Source organism: Canis aureus, chromosome X (genome assembly GCF_053574225.1).
Source record: "Canis aureus isolate CA01 chromosome X, VMU_Caureus_v.1.0, whole genome shotgun sequence".
NCBI classification, from domain to species: Eukaryota; Metazoa; Chordata; class Mammalia; order Carnivora; family Canidae; genus Canis; species Canis aureus.
Window position 1 is genome coordinate 46,876,933 of NC_135649.1, and position 16,867 is coordinate 46,893,799.

The window sequence follows — 16,867 nt, forward strand, 5'->3', positions numbered from 1 at the left end:
GACACTCTTTTAATTGAAATAATGACTCTTGAAATTATATTCTCTTTTCACTGAGCCATGCAAATATCACAACTTTGTCCAGAACCTTATCTCCTGGGAATCTTTATATGTATCCCCACTTGCCTCTCTCTATTCTCAATTTACTATTATCAACATTATTATTATTATTATTAATCTTATTTCTGGCTGTCAAAATCTTAAATTCAATCCACTGTGCTGATATTAAAGATCTTCATAGGCTCCACTGCTGATGAAAGACAAATAAGCCAAGCATGCGAACTATCAAGGGATTAGGAACCCAGGTAGTATTATCACTTGCTGGATGGAAGAAATGTAGAATAAGCTCTCTGATGGCAGGGACTGCATTTTACACAGCTTTTTAGTTCACACAGCTCCTGATATATAGCAATACTCAATATGTATATATATAATTGAAAGCATGACTTCTCACATGGTTTGTTATAGGCTACATTTTTTAAAAGATTTTATTTATTTATTAATGAGACACACACACACACACACAGAGAGAGAGAGAGAGAGAGAGAGGCAGAGACACAGGCAGAGGGAGAAGCAGGTTCCACGCAAGGAGCCGCACGTGGGACTGGATCCCAGGTCTCCAGGATCAGGCCCCAGGCCAAAGGCGGTGCTAAACCTCCGAGCCACCTCAGGAGCCTATAGGCTACATTTCTATTCATTCCCTTTCCATTAACCTATTGAATGCAGAAAAGTAGACCTGGAAGGGGACTTATCAAATCACATAGAGTTCACACACACATGGGCACACACACACATACACACACACCCAAGCTGGTCTTTGGGTATAACGGAACCAAAGTTAAAAAAAATAAATAAAAATAAAAACAATGCAACAAATTGCATTGTTGAATAAAGAATGATAATGATCTGATTAAACTATTCCAAATATGAAGACTAGTATCAAGCTATATTTCAAAAACCAATCATCAGATGAAAACTGTCAATGACAAGTGAGTACAGAAGTGGGGATTTGGGCAGTACAATAATATGCCTCTCCCAATCCACATGCTGTTCCCACCAGAAAGCCAGTTATCCCTGAAGGGATAGCAATTAGGCTGTTCTTCCTAGCCCTACACTGCTTGCTCCATTATACTTGATATCTAGGATAACATTTACAACCTACAGACTTGGGCTAGTGGCATCAGAACAGCTTGTTAGTGAATCTCACGCCAAGAGGAAGAAGGATACCTGAACCAGGAGCTTTCTCATTCAGAGTATTCTCTGCATGGAGGGACAAAGTATGCCTGCTGAAAAAGTCACATGGAAACTCAGCTGTTGCCATTCTGCCTGAGTAGTTGTGTTGTTGTTGTTGTTTTTCCCAGTCTCTGCTTTCACCATGAGGCTTTCTATAAATGCCCAGGCTACATTATACTGTGTGATGCATTATTAAAAAGTACTTACTCTCATCATCAATTCCCTGGAATAAGGGCAATTCTTAGTACTACTTAAATTCGAGGAACATTTTTGCATCACAGAGCTGGATCTAGAAATATTCTCTGTTTAATAGCTTCCATTCATAACAGCATAGTGATTAAAAGCATGGTTTGGTACCAGACAGAGCCTGGGTTTGCATTACAGGTCCAGTTATCAGTAGATACGGGCTCTTGGGCAAGTGACTTCACCTCTCTCAGCCTCAGTTTCCTCCTCTAAAGGGTCATATGAAGGCTCTGAAAGATCCAGGACACAATAACTATGTGGCCTTGAACAAATCATTGAACTGATGATTTGTGATTCAATGTCCATGCCTGTTAAATGAAGGTGATAATAGTATCTACCTCATAGGGTTGTTGTGGGAATAAAAATGAGATAACTCAGGCAAAGTGCTTAACTTAGTGCTTGGCACATAGTATAAGTGCTTAATAAAGATTAGCTATTACATGATCAGACCACATCATCACATTTTGTCTTTATACCTGTTAAATTCCTAGCATACGAACCAGATTGAAACTTCAGATTTCCATTTTGTGTGTCTCATTTTACTGAGTCCACACTCACAAAAAGGGCCAAGTTAAAATCACCTCTCTTTTATATTTTCTTTTTTTTTTAATTTTTTTTTTATTTATTTATGATAGGCATGCAGTGAGAGAGAGAGAGGCAGAGACACAGGCAGAGGGAGAAGCAGGCTCCATGCACCGGGAGCCCGACGCGGGACTCGATCCCGGGTCTCCAGGATCGCGCCCTGGGCCAAAGGCAAGCGCCAAATCGCTGCGGCCACCCAGGGATCCCCTCTCTTTTATATTTTCAATCACTCCACTGTCACTGGGTTCTTCCTGCATACAACACGCTTACAAATTATGTATCATGACCAAATGCTTAACCTCTTTCTGAGCCTTAGCTTTTTCAGAGAGAAAGAAGAAGGAAGAGGAGGTGGAGTAGAAGGAGGAAGAACAAAGGGAGGAGAAAAGTAGGGATGAGAGGGAAAGAGAGGGCTGGGGAGGGAGGGAAGAGAAAGAGGGAAAATCTCTCCCATTTACAATGAAAAACAAGGGGGCACCTGGCTAGCTCAGTTGGTTAAGCACCCGATTCAAGATTTCAGCTTGGGTCCTGGTCTCAGGGTCATGGGTTTCAGCCCTGCATTGGGCTCCCCACTCAACAAGGAGTCTGCTTGAGATTCTCTCTCTCCCTCTCCCACTGGCCTTCCCCCTGCTCTTTCTCTCTAAAAATAAGATAAAATAATCTTTTTTAAAAAATAAAATAAAATGAAAAACAGGGGCACCTGGGTGGCTCAATCCGTAAAGCATCTGGCTTTTTTTCATTTATTTATTTTTTTTAATTTTTATTTATTTATGATAGTCACAGAGAGAGAGAGAGAGAGAGAGAGGCAGAGACACAGGCAGAGGGAGAAGCAGGCTCCATGCACCGAGAGCCCGATGTGGGATTCGATCCTGGGTCTCCAGGATCACACCCTGGGCCAGAAGCAGGCGCTAACCTGCAGCGCCACCCAGGGATCCCTCATTTATTTATTTTAGAGAGAGAGAGAGAGAGAGAAAGTAGAGGCCAGGGCGGGGGGGGGGGGGGAGCGGTGGTGGCAGCAGGACAGAGGCAGAGAGAATCCCATTGAGCCTGACACAGGGCTCAATCTCACAACACTGAGATCACGACCTGAGCCAAAACCAAGAGTTGGAAGCTCAACTGATTATGTCCCCCAGGTGCCCCATGCATCCAACTCTTGACCTCAGGTCAGGTCTTGATTGCAGGATTGTGAATTGAAGCCCTATGCTGGGCTCCACATGGGGCATGGAGGCTACTTAAAAAAATATAAGGGCACTTGGCTGCCTCAGTCAGTGGAGCATCTGACTCTTGATCTCAGGGTTGTGGGTTTGAGCCCCACGTTGGGTATAGAGATTACTTAAAGATAAAATCATTTAAAAAATGAAAAATTTGGGTGCCTGGGTGGCTCAATAAGTTAAGTGTCTGCCTTCAGCTCAAGTCATGATCCCAGGGTCCTGGGATGGAGCCCCATATCTGACTTTCTGCTCAGTGGAGAGTCTGCTTCTCCCCTCACTCTATGCACATGCTCTCTCTCTCAAATAAATAAATAAAATCTTTTTAAAAGTGAAAACTAAAATCAAAACCACCTTCATTTGACCCTGAATTTCCCTATAACCATCGATCTATTCCTCCATTTCTATTCATCACCAAGTTTCTTAAAAGGGGTATCCTTATTAGATGTTTCCACATGCTCATGACTATCATTTACACTTTAACACACTGTAATTTATCCTCTACTTCCTTCCCTTAACTCCCTCCTAAAAGTACTTTTCCCATGTTCTTCACTCTGTCTCCTTAATTGCTATATCAAGTCAATACTTTTCTGTCATAATCTTTCATGATTTCCTGTAAGGTATGTCAGAGTTCTCACAGCTTCTTTGAAATTCTTCTTCTGGCTTTCATTCTCCAGTTTCTTCTCTTCCTTCTCTGGTGACTGTTTCTTGCTGTTCCTTATTCTCCAGGATTTCAACTTTGGCTTTCACCTCTCCTTGTTGCCCACTTACCACGTGGCTGTTCTCAACTATTTCCTTGGCTGTGATAACCTGTATGCAAATGATTCTTGAATTTCTGCCTTCAGTTCAGACTCTCCACCAATCTAGTCCTATTTTCCAATTCTCTGTTGAATCTTTCCACTGGATATCCCACAAATACCTCAAATTCACATGCCTACAGCCAAACAATTCAAAATCTCTTTCAAATTTCTTCCTCCACTCACTCTGCCAATCTTACCAGTCTTGATCAGTGGGACTTCCACCTACCCAGTCCCTAAGCCAGAAACCTGGAAGTTGTCCTTGACAATCCCTTCTTCCATAGCCCTCAGATAAAATCAATCACCAAGTCCTGTTGAGTCCAACTTTCAAATATTTTGAAGTCTGTCCCTCCTGTATTCTCCTTGACTTCATCTTGGTTCAGTTTTTGATTCCAGTATGACTTTGTATCTTTCACACTATTGTCAACTTGACCTTTCTAAAACACAAATTTATTTATTCCTTGCTTTGAATCCATCAATAGTTCCTACTCTCTTCAGAAAAAGTCCACATTCCTTAAATTGATGTCCAAGATATTTTCTGCTCTGGCCCCTGCCAGTTCCTCCAGCCTCTTCTCTCATCAATCCTCTTGCTCCCTAAATGTACCCTGCATTGGGCCATGCCGACTTACCCAAAGATCCCTGAACCCAATAATTCATTCTGTTTTATGTTCTGTGCCTTTACTGTTCCCTAGGCTTTTATTTTTTATTTTTTTTTTTAATTTTTTTTATTTATTTATGATAGTCACACACAGAGAGAGAGAGAGAGGCAGAGACATAGGCAGAGGGAGAAGCAGGCTCCATGCACCGGGAGCCCGACGTGGGATTCGATCCCGGGTCTCCAGGATCGCGCCCTAGGCCAAAGGCAGGCGCCAAACCGCTGCGCCACCCAGGGATCCCTCCCTAGGCTTTTAAATGCCCTCCTATGACCTCTTCAACCTGAGCTCCTTACTCATATGTCAATACTAACCAGATAATCACATTCTCTGTGTAGCCATCTCAAACCCCTGTTACTCCAACATCCAGACAAATTTGGGTTCTCCAATAACACTCTGTATATATTTACAGTAAGATTATATATAGTATTTTATATACTTTATTTATATTATTTATTTATAGTAAGATTATATAGGGTTTTTTTTTGTCTGTTTCCCTCATATATAAGTTTGAGGTCAAGGATTATCATGTATTTATCTTACAACTTTCAGAAGTAATTCGTTTAACAGGTCAAGGCGTGTTACAACAGTATTATTTGGATATTAGTATATAAGAAGACCTTGTTTTTTGAAAATAGTCCAATATGAAGGGCAGTCATGACAAAGAAATTGAGCAATTGCGTATCTTTCTGACTCTATGCTTGCCTTCAAATTATCAACCCACAGAAGTCCTGAATCTCTATTGACCTCCCTCCCCTTTCACTTACTGACAAGGCTTTGTTGACTGATCAGCCTTCAATTGCAGTTTTATCAGTCCTCAATATAACACTAATCCCTAACTACTTCAGGCAGTGAGAATCATTGTTATAAAGACAGCCTTGAACATCAGAAGGGCATGAATGCTTGGGAACTTTGGTCACAGTACACATTTGCTATTTTGACTGCGTTCACTGCTATTCCCACACAGAGAAACAAACAATTGGCTCTTTTAGAAAACTAATCTCTCATGAGATTACCCATAAGGCAACTGGGTCAATGGATCACAATGTCTTAGAATCCTAGAACCTGCACAACAGACCTGGAAGGGCCTTCCTAGATCATTTAGTCTGATCTGCTCATCAGACAACATGGGGACACTGAGGGCCCCCAGGCCCTAGGTGTAATTCCCTTTTATCCCCAACTTAGTTGAAGCTAAGAAAGGAAATAATGGAATAGAAAGGGAAGGACCAAAGTGTGTCATAATGTATCAGCTTCAGAGGCTCATTTCTGAGACTGCTGTGACACATAGACTACAGAAGATATAAAGGCCAAAGGTAATCTGTAGTTGAGGAAACTGTCTTTGTGATGACCATTCAGTCCCCAATCTCTGCCATGTTAATCATTGGCTCATACCCATAGTACATATCCACAGTCCCCATAGAAAGAGGATAGCACAAATCTTGGCACAGTCAGAATATTACAGGTATAAAATGGCCATGCCAATGGGCACCTGACTGACTCAGTTGGTAGAGCATGCAACTCTTGATCTTGGGGTTGTAAGTTTGAGCCCCACAGTGGGTGTGGAGATTACTTAAAAATAAAATAATTTTAAAAAACGGTCATGCTGGGACACCTGAGTGGCTCAGTGGTTGAGTGTCTGCCTTTGGTTCAGGGTGTGATCCCAGGGTTCCGGGATAGAGTCCCTCATTGGGCTACCCATGGGGAGTCTGCTTCTCCTTCTGCCTGTGTCTCTGCCTCCCTCTGTGTGTCTCTCATGAATAAATAAATAAAATCTTTTTTTTTAATGGTCATGCCAAGCTCCAAATTCTATAAACTCATTGTCCTCTACGGTTCCCTTGTGAATTTATTAGTGAATCCCTTAGGCTTATACTTGTTTTAGCTTTTCCCTAGAAGAAACATAACTTGTTATCACCATTTGAATTGCCTAAGCTTCAGGTTGGTCTTTTAAGGAAGGATACAATATGGTTTCAGAATACATTGTTGTCCTTCTGTGAAATATACTCAATTGATTTCTTCCTGCTCATCTCTTAGGATTTCAATTCCAGGTTTATGAACCATCTTCACTCAAGGCCACCTAACAGAGTAGAGCAATGAATTATGGACATTTACATCATTCATGTCTATCTGCTACTTATATATTCTCTCTCTTTGATATCCTGGTAGTGGATTCATGTTCATGGGAAAGGATTTAAGGGAGAAAGAGAGGGTCAAAACTAATGAATGGGGGATCCCTGGGTGGCTCAGAGGTTTAGGGCCCGCCTTCGGCCCAGGGGTGATCCTGAAGTCCCAGGATCAGGTCCCACGTTGGGCTCCCTGCATGGAGCCTGCTTCTCCCTCTGCCTGTGTCTCTGCCTCTCTCTCTCTCTCTCTCTCTCTCGAATAAATAAGTAAAATCTTTTAAAAAACAACTAACGAATGTATCTTCAAAATGTCACTGATACCATGCTTGATGTTATTCCTCAATCAAGAGATAACAAGTTAGGACTATAGCTACAAAACAGTATCCATTTCTTCCTTTTACTCTTCCTTGGAGCAAAGCAGAGGCACACAAGGATATCCTTTCTGATGTCCCCATTTGCTATCTTCCTAACCACTTAGGAGATGAATCTAAGGTGAAAAGAAACCACCCCCTGGCATTAATGTCTACCCTAAGGTGAGGTAGACATTTCTGATTATCTTTGGAAGGTTTCTTGGAGCCACATTTTTGTTTCAGCTTCTCTCAGGGGACAGGACAACTCTTCGATTTTTATTGAAAAATCTAATTCTTGGACTGCCTGGGTGGCTCAGTGGTTGAGTGTCTGCCTTTGGCTCAAGGCATTATCCCAAGTTCTGGGATCTGCATCAGGTTCCCTGCAGGGAGCCTACTTCTACCTCTGCCTATGTCTCTGCCTCTCTCTGTGTGTTTCTTATGAATAAATAAATAAAATATTTTTTTAAAAAATAAAAATCTAATTCTTTTTATTGTCATTCCTTGAGTTCCTCCACTTTGGTTTGCTCTAGGGGTACACCCTGAAGATCTGTTTGCCTTTTTAGGCCCAGTGTCATAAGGTTAAGGAATGGCTATTCCCTGAATGCCCTTCCAGACATACTCCGCCTTGCCATTTAACCTCCTTATGGAACGATAAAAGTCTACTGTGAGTCAGCATAAGGAATCCATTCTGAGGGATCCCTGGGTGGCACAGCGGTTTGGCGCCTGCCTTTGGCCCAGGGCGCGATCCTGGAGCCCTGGGATCAAATCCCACGTCAGGCTCCCGGTGCATGGAGCCTGCTTCTCCCTCTGCCTATGTCTCTGCCTCTCTCTCTCTCTCTGTGTGTGTGTGTGTGTGACTATCGTAAATAAATAAATAATTTTTTTAAAAAAGGAATCCATTCTGAGTCCGACTCCCAGTTTTACAAAGGACCTAACCCTGAGATTCAGGCTCCTAGTGCCCTGAAAAAATCTCCCTAGTTGAGTGAAGGTAAAGCAAAATCCCTCAGTAGAAATTTGTAGGTATCAAGTGAGTGATCAGTATGGAGTTCAGTTGTGAACTCCATTAAGGTAGGAATACCTTCTTCATCTGTAACTAAGAGCACAGTGCTTGAAACAATGGAGGTGGGCAATAAATACTAGCTGAATGAATAAATGAAAGTGCTAAAGTAAGTGCTTTTGGCTCTAGTGCCAAATCTCTCTGGTTGGAGTAGTCAATGTGTAAGTTTTCTTGTGTTTTTGGAGGAGTAAGTAGTAGTGGGAACAGGTATGAGAAGAAGATGAGTCCACAAGATAATTGGGAGGCTAGAGCTTGTGGGAAGCTGAGGTTGGAGCTCTTTGGGTTTTGTTTGAATAGTTTTTTGGTTGTTTTTTAAAAGTCAGTGTTATGTAATTCTTTCCTCATTCCAAAGCAAAAACTTTTAAAACTTTCTCTTTGCTCCGAGATGTAAGAACAATCTCTTTGGGCTGGCTTTCACCTACCAATATTGCCTCATCTCCCTTGGATTCATTCATAAATGTTTGTGGGGCACCTACCACAATATCCCAGGCATTGTGCTAAATATATGTGCAACACAGTGAAGAAGAAACATAGCCCCTGCCTCAGAGGGCTTATATTCTGGTGGAGGAGACAAATGTGGACTAAGTTATTAGAGAATAATAAAATGGAGAAAATGTGGAAGTATTATGGAAATATTTAAGAGAGGGACTTGATCTAGTTGTGGTCAAAATTTGGGGAAGGGATGTCCTAGAAGGCTTCCCTGAGACAGGGACATTTAAGATATGACTTAAAAGAGAAGTAAGAGAGATGGAAGGAGGAAGGACCTAAAGAGAGGCAAAAGAAAAGAAAGGGTCTGGGAGGAGAGTTTTAAAGAAGGAAGTGATATAACAGATTTGCATTTTGCAAAGAATATTCTGAGTGCAATGTGGGGATAAAATTGTAGGGAGACAGGAGTAGGTCATTAGTTGAAAATAATCATGGCGTAAAAAGTGGAAAATAGTGGGTGCTAGAGGAACATAAAGCAAAGATACTTAACCTGGAGATCAAGAAAGTCTTCCTGAAGACATAACATTTCAAGTGAGACCCAAAGTCTGGGTTAGCTATGGTGAGGAGTTTGGGGGTGAGGAGTTGAAGAAAGTCTCTGACACAATGACCTTCTGCTTTAGCCAAAGAAGCTATCATTTTTGTAATACTTTGGTCCCAACTTGGAATGCCAACTGCCTTTTTCTTCTAGGCAAATCATGTCTATCTTTCTAAGGCCACCTTTCAAACCCACCTTCTCTGATCATGCCCAGATATGGCTTCTCTTGCTTCTAAACTCCTATTCCATGTTTGTCACTTAGCATTTTAAAATACACTATTTAGTATTTTTACTTTACACATATCCCTGTAAGATCCTTGAATTTACAAACTGTCTTCTATTCTGGCATCATCCTGGATACCTAGCCCTTAAGTTACTCTCATTAAATGAATAAATGGCTGGCTCAGTTGGTGGAGCATGCAACTCTTGATCTCAGGGTCATGAGTTCAAGCCCCATGATAGGTGTGGAGCCTGCTTTAAAAAAAGGATGATGCATGAATGAATGAATGAGTGAATGAGTGAGTGAATGAGGCACTATAGTCCCACAGGCCTCCTTTAGTAACTATTACCTGTGAAGCTGACAAGGAAAGGAGTCTGCTTTCTCTAAATGATTTCTGTTAACTTGCATCCAAAGACCTAAAATTTGAAATCGACAGCTCCTTCCCACTGGTCACTGCTTCTCACCCCCTTCCAATCCTGCACCCCTCTCACCACCACCACCACCTTCTATTGTTTCTTCTGTCTTCTGGTTCTCAGCCAGGATGAGAAAATGGTCTAGCTGTCCTCAGAGACTTACGCCAGCCTGGACGGCTCTGCAGTGCCATGAAGGGCCAGGACTTTTGTTTACAGCTGGGACCATGGTGAGGTGGTGAGCACAGCTGACAGCCCCACTCTGGAGTAAACATCAATCTTCCTCTGTCCTCCCAGCCAAGTTTCACAGACCAGCTCTATTGAAAGCTGGCAGCACCCGCCTGGGTCTCACTGACATCCCACCCACAACTCTGGCCTAGGAGCAGCTGAGTGAATCTCGGCTTTGTACCTTTTTAGGAACTTCCCTTGCTCTCTTCTCTGTCCCCAGTTTCTAATCATGTTACCTCCACCTTCAGGGCCTTGAAAGAACATGTCCTCCTCGGTCCCCACACCCTAACAATGCTCCACCTCTCCGACCATATCTCACTTCCAGCAGTGTACTAACACCCTTCTTTGCTCAGTGACACAGTAAAAACACAAGAACCCAATCACATAGCTTTCAATATGCACCTTATGGAGCCTACCTTTCCAAGCTCAGCAGACAGGCTTCCAGGTTCTTGGACAAGAGTGCATGTATGTGTGCGTGTATGTATGTGCCTGTATGTTTATATACTCTTTGCCTTCAGATGGCTTTCCCAAATGTTTTAAAACCTGCAAATCAGATAGGGCCTAGAGTCTTCAAAGAATACTTTTTGAGATTCCAAGTGAGATCCTCTTCACCACATATTCTGCTGCCTGGCTCCCTCCTTCCATAGTAGCTTTGGCCTCTCCAGTACTCACCTGGGATATGAAGACTTTTTACACTACTAGCTGCCTCTTGCCCCCAAGTTCCCTTTGCCCGTGATTCTCTGCTGGCTAACAGAGCTTTAATCAATTACCTGATACCAATTTCCATGGTTTTCAAACTCCCCTACTCCCAAATGCCCAAGAGATATGATATACCTCTTTCACTAATAGTGGTTCATTACAACAGCTTCTTCAGGGGTCTGGTAGAGGGGGACTGCAGTCCCTAGGAGATTCTCCTTCTAGGAGACCTTATCAGAACTTCTGATGCACAGGCGTTTTCAATTTAAAATCTCCCCTCTCCATATTTTTACATGGCACATCACAACTAAAGGGATGTACATCCCTAGGTTAATTAGTACTCTTCTAAAGAGAAACCTATGTGTGTTCTCCTCCCCATGACTAATGAAACACTTTTTGTTGTTGTTGTTTTTAACTGTTTTATTATGGAAGACTTCAAAAAATACACAAAATTAGAAAGAATGGTATAATGAACCCCCATGTACCCATCATAAAGCTTCAACAATCTGAAGATGTACCACTCTAAGTACTGCTGGTTTGTCCTCTAATATGTCAGCTGAAGTCTCAAAAGACATAGCTTTTGTCATTCCTAATAAAATGGGGACTGTGGGTGCAGGTTATAAGCATAAACAAGTTATCTTTGGGAAACTGGCTCAAGGCATTTTGTTGAGGCAATGATCAGATTATAGGAGTCAACCCACACTGGTGAAAATCAGTCCCCATTTCTGTTGGTTGCTGTGTAACAAGGATTACTTAACATGATGATTGCAAGTAAAGCCTGTGGTTCACAAAACCGCAAATTTCAGGATATTGCATGCTAAGCTACTGACTCAGGAAGGGGAAACCAAGGCTTTATGTGCAAGCTTGGCATTCCAGGGTCACCCAAGGACTACATTGATTAGATTTAGGGTCTCAGTCATCTGAAGCAAACTCTTTCTACTTAAATGGATGGATCAGTTGAAGTAGGGGAGGCTTGATTATAGGAGGAGAGAGGATCTAGAAGAGAACAAATACCTTAAAAGGATAAAACATTCCCATGACTATTTCCATCCTTTGCCTTGTCATTGGCTAGCAAACTAGACTAATACAGACTAATCTGCTGAATGGTTTGTGAAATCCCTATATAATGAGGCAGGTATAAATGGATAGGAAAACATTATTTTTTTAAAGATTTTATTTATTCATTCATGAGAGACAGAGAGAGAGAGAGAGAAAGAGACAGGCAGAGGGAGAAGCAGGCTCCACATGCAGGGAACCCGATGCGGAACTGGATCCCAGAACCCCAGGATCACGCCCTGGGCTGAAGGCAGGCGCCAAACTACTGAGCCACCCAGGGAGCCCCGAAAAACATTATTATTAAAGAAATACCATTTTTCTTAGCCTTAAACTATTCAGGTTTTTTAACTTTTAAATTAACCAATGTCTTTTAAAAATCACCTAATAAGCTAGTCAGAACCAAATGAAAAAATATCAAAATAACCTAAAAAGGCAACAATTTAATCTATTATCCAGAACCATGAGAGGACACTATATACTCTCCAGAACAGACTGACACTATCTTCCAGATCTAGCAAGGCTCTTATCCACCAGGCAAGAGCAACAGATACTGTTAGGCAGGGCAGGTTGCCTCTGTACAAGGGTCCCCAACAAGAGGCAAAACGTGGAAGCTGAAATTCATTCTTTCACTGTCTTGGTGGAGCTCCAACAACTCTGAGAAAGAAAAGTATTATTCTCATTGTTTCACTGGAGTGGACACTTCTTTACAATTTGTTTGCCCCCAGGTGGCTCATGTTTCTAATTAACACAAAGGCATTGTATGAGCAAATGGTAGCCTTGAAAATTAATGTAGCCATTTAGTGTTCCCTCTGAAGGCTGGGACCATAAACAGACCCTATCTGGACTTGGGTCTTGAAGCCAAACAAAAAGTATCCTAGGAAACCCTTGAAACAGATTGCGAAGACAATGATTCAACTATAAATGCAAAAGGAAGAAGAGTAACTTGCATTTTCTGAGGACCCACTAAGAGTCAGGAATCTGTTGAAGCTTTATCCTACTTAGTAAGTAAAAGGAGCAGGAGAGTCTTCACATTGGAGAGGGTAGGACTGCATAAAGAAAAAAAAAAAACATGGGCTTTGGAGTCAGAAAGACGTTTGAATGTTTGCTCTGCCATTTACTAGTTGGCAACCTGAAGTGAGTACTTAACTTCTCTGGGCTTCAGTGAAGATTCAGTAAGATAACAAATGTAAAGAACTGAGCACACTGCTGTGATACACAGAAGGCATTCAGTTCCTATGTCTTTTTCTGCTACTACCCTGACTCCAAAGTTAATTCACCATATTCACATCCTTTGCCTTGAGATCTTATTCAACAGAGTAGAACATAATGATGGGTCCACTAGAGAGAATATTGGAGTGAGAGTCAGGAGATGTAGGTTCCAATGCCAGACATATCCTCTGTTATAGTACGTAAGGTAGGTTACTCTCCTATCCTGACTGTCAATAAAGCAGGAGAACATACATAACTCTAACTGTCAAAAGGAAAAAGTAAAGGAAATCACTTTTCTTGGCCACCTACCATGAATTATACACTATGCTAAGTCCTTTTACATACTTTATATACTCTATTTTTTATTTTATTTATTTATTCACAAGACACACACACAGAGAGAGGCAAAGACACAGGCAGAGGGAGAAGCAGACTCCCTGTGGGGAGCCTGATGCAGGACTCGATCCCAGGACCCCAAGATCATGACCTGAACCCAAGGCAAATGCTCAACCACTGAACCACCCAGGGATCCCCATACTTTATATACTCTAAATCAGCACTGTACCATAGAGCTTTCTAGGATGGTGGGAATGTTCTCTATCTGTTGATGTCCCAGATGATACTAATACTAGCCATAAGTAGCTATTGGGCCCTTGAAATGTGGTTAGGACAACTGAAAAACTGAATTTTTCATTTTACTTAACTTTCATTCGAATTTAAATATCCACGTGTCTAGTGGCTACTGTTTTAGATACTGCAGCTGTAACATGATGAAGCAGGAATATTTGTTCCCACCTAACATACGGTAAAACTGAGGCTCAGAAAAGTTAAAGAACATGATAAAAGTTACATAAACAGCAAGAAACTAAACAAGATTCAAAACGGAGCAATAGAAAGTTTAGCAGGATCCCAGGATCCGGGATAGAGTCCCACATCGGGCTCCTTGAGGGGAGCCTGCTTCTCCCTCTGCCTGTGTGTGTGTGTGTGTCTCTCTCTCTCTCATGAATAAACAAATGAAATCTTTTTTTAAAAAAAGAAAGTTTAGCAGGGTAGTACTGTCAGATATAAAAGGAATTACCCAGACTCTACCACTTACAAGTTGTGTGACCAAAGGAAAATAATTATAGTCTCTAGAACTCATTTTCATTATCTATAAAATGATAATCATCACCTAATTTACAGGCCTATTGTTGGGATTAATATATATAGAGCTATATAGTGTGTCCCATAATAGGCTTTCAACAACTGTTTCTTCACCACCCCGATTTCTCTCCTACACATAGAAGAGCTTCAGACATAAACTAAAAAAGAGAAGTGTAGGGTAGAGAGAGCATTTGGGAAATATAAAAGCAAGAAGGGAAACACTTATGAGCTTTATGTGATATCTTATTATAGAATAGATATGAGAGGGTATGAAATCAAGATATTTCCACTTATTTGGTTTGCTTTCCTGCCGTCTTCTTGGTACTCTAGTCAATGTTATTCAAAGTAGCAAACAAAGAATCTGTAACGTATTTTGAGGCCCAGAAAGACAAGATATTATAGCTGATCAACAAGAACTGACAAGGGCCTGGGCTGGAGAAGCAGGCAAAGTTCAAATCCTGACTTCCATACTTGTGCACACTGAGAAAACAATCGAACATCACTATATGTTAGTTTTAAATCTTAAAATGTGTCTGATAATATGCAGGGTGTTGTATGTCTGAAACTAATATACTATACTTCAATAAAAAAGGACAAAAATTTTTGAAAAAATATACAGGGTGTCTCAATAGCTATCATTACCTCGCTCTACATTCTGCAGCACCCTCTAGTGGAGTGTACAAAAATCAACATCGCATTTCTCCCTTCCAAAGCAGTGGTTTTAACTTCAGGATACATTGGAATCACAAGAACAGTGTAACAGAGATTACCAAACTCTACCCCTAGGATTTCTGATTCATTAGGTTTGAGGTGGGGCCTGAACATCTGAATTTCTGACAACTTCCCCAAAAGTGATTATAATGCTACCAGTGTGTCTAAGAACCACAGCTCTAAATCTCGACCCTCTTGAAAGCCATCTAGGAAAAGCCCACAGCAAATATCATTCTTAATGGGGAAACACTGGGAGCCTTTCCCCTAAGATCAGGAACAAGACAGGGATGTCAAATCTCACCACTGCTATTCAACATAGTACTAGAAGTCCTAGCCTCAGCAATCAGACAACAAAAAGAAATAAAAGGCATTCGAATTGGCAAAGAAGAAGTCAAATCTCCCTCTTCGCAGATGACATGATACTACACATAGAAGACCCAAAAGACTCCATCCCAAGATTGCTAGAACTCATACAGCAATTTGGCAGTGTGGCAGGATACAAAATCAATGCCCAGAAGTCAGTGTCATTTTTATACACTAACAATGAGATGGAAGAAAGAGAAATTAAGGAGTCAATCCCATTTACAATTTCACCCAAAAGCGTAAGATACCTAGGAATAAACCTAACCAAAGAGGTGAAGGATCTATACCCTAAAAACTACAGAACACTTCTGAAAGAAATTGAGGAAGACACAAAGAGATGGAAAAATATTCCATGCTTATGGATTGGAAGAATTAATATTGTGAAAATGTCAATGCTATCTAGGGCAATTTACACATTTAATGCAATCCCTATCAAAATACCATGGACTTTCTTCAGAAAGTTGGAACAAATCATCTTAAGATTTGTGTGGAATCAGAAAAGACCCCGAATAGCCAGGGGAATATTTAAAAAGAAAACCATAGCTGATGGCATCACAATGCCAGATTTCAGGTTGTACTACAAAGCTGTGGTCACCAAGACAGTATGGTACTGGCACAAAAACAGACACCTAGATCAATGGAACAGAATAGAGAACCCAGAAGTGGACCCTGAACTTTATGGTCAACTAATATTCGACAAAGGAGGAAAGACTATCCACTGGAAAAAAGACAGTCTCTTCAATAAATGGTGCTGGGAAAATTGGACATCCACATGCAGAAGAATGAAACTAGACCATTCTGTTACACCATACACAAAGATAAACTCAAAATGGATGAAAGATCTAAATGTGAGACAAGATTCCATTAAAATCCTAGAGGAGAACACAGGCAACACCCTTTTTGAACTTGGCCACAGCAATTTCTTGCAAGATACATCCATGAAGGCAAGAGAAACAAAAGCAAAAATGAACTATTGGGACTTCATCAAGATAAGAAGCTTTTGCACAGCAAAAGAACAGTCCACAAAACTAAAAGACAACCTACAGAATGGGAGAAGATATTTGCAAATGACGTATCAGATAAAGGGCTAGTTTCCAAGATCTATAAAGAACTTATTCAACTCAACACCAAAGAAACAAACAATCCAATCATGAAATGGGCAAAAGACATGAAGAGAAATCTCACAGAGGAAGACAGACATGGCCAACAAGCACCTGAGAAAATGCTCCGCATCACTTGCCATCAGAGAAATACAAATCAAAACCACAATGAGATACCACCTCACACCAGTGAAAATGGGGAAAATTAACAAGGCAGGAAACAACAAATGTAGAGGATGTGAAGAAAGGGGAACGCTCTTGCACTGTTGGTGGGAATGTGAACTGGTACAGCCACTCTGCAAAACTGTGTGGAGGTTCCTCAAAGAGTTAAAAATAGATCTGCCCTACAAGCCAGCAATTGCACTGCTGGGGATTTACCCCCGAAGATACAGATGCAGTGAAACGCCGGGACACCTGCACCTCGATGTTTCTAGCAGCAATGTCCACAATAGCCAAATGGTGGAAGGAGCCTC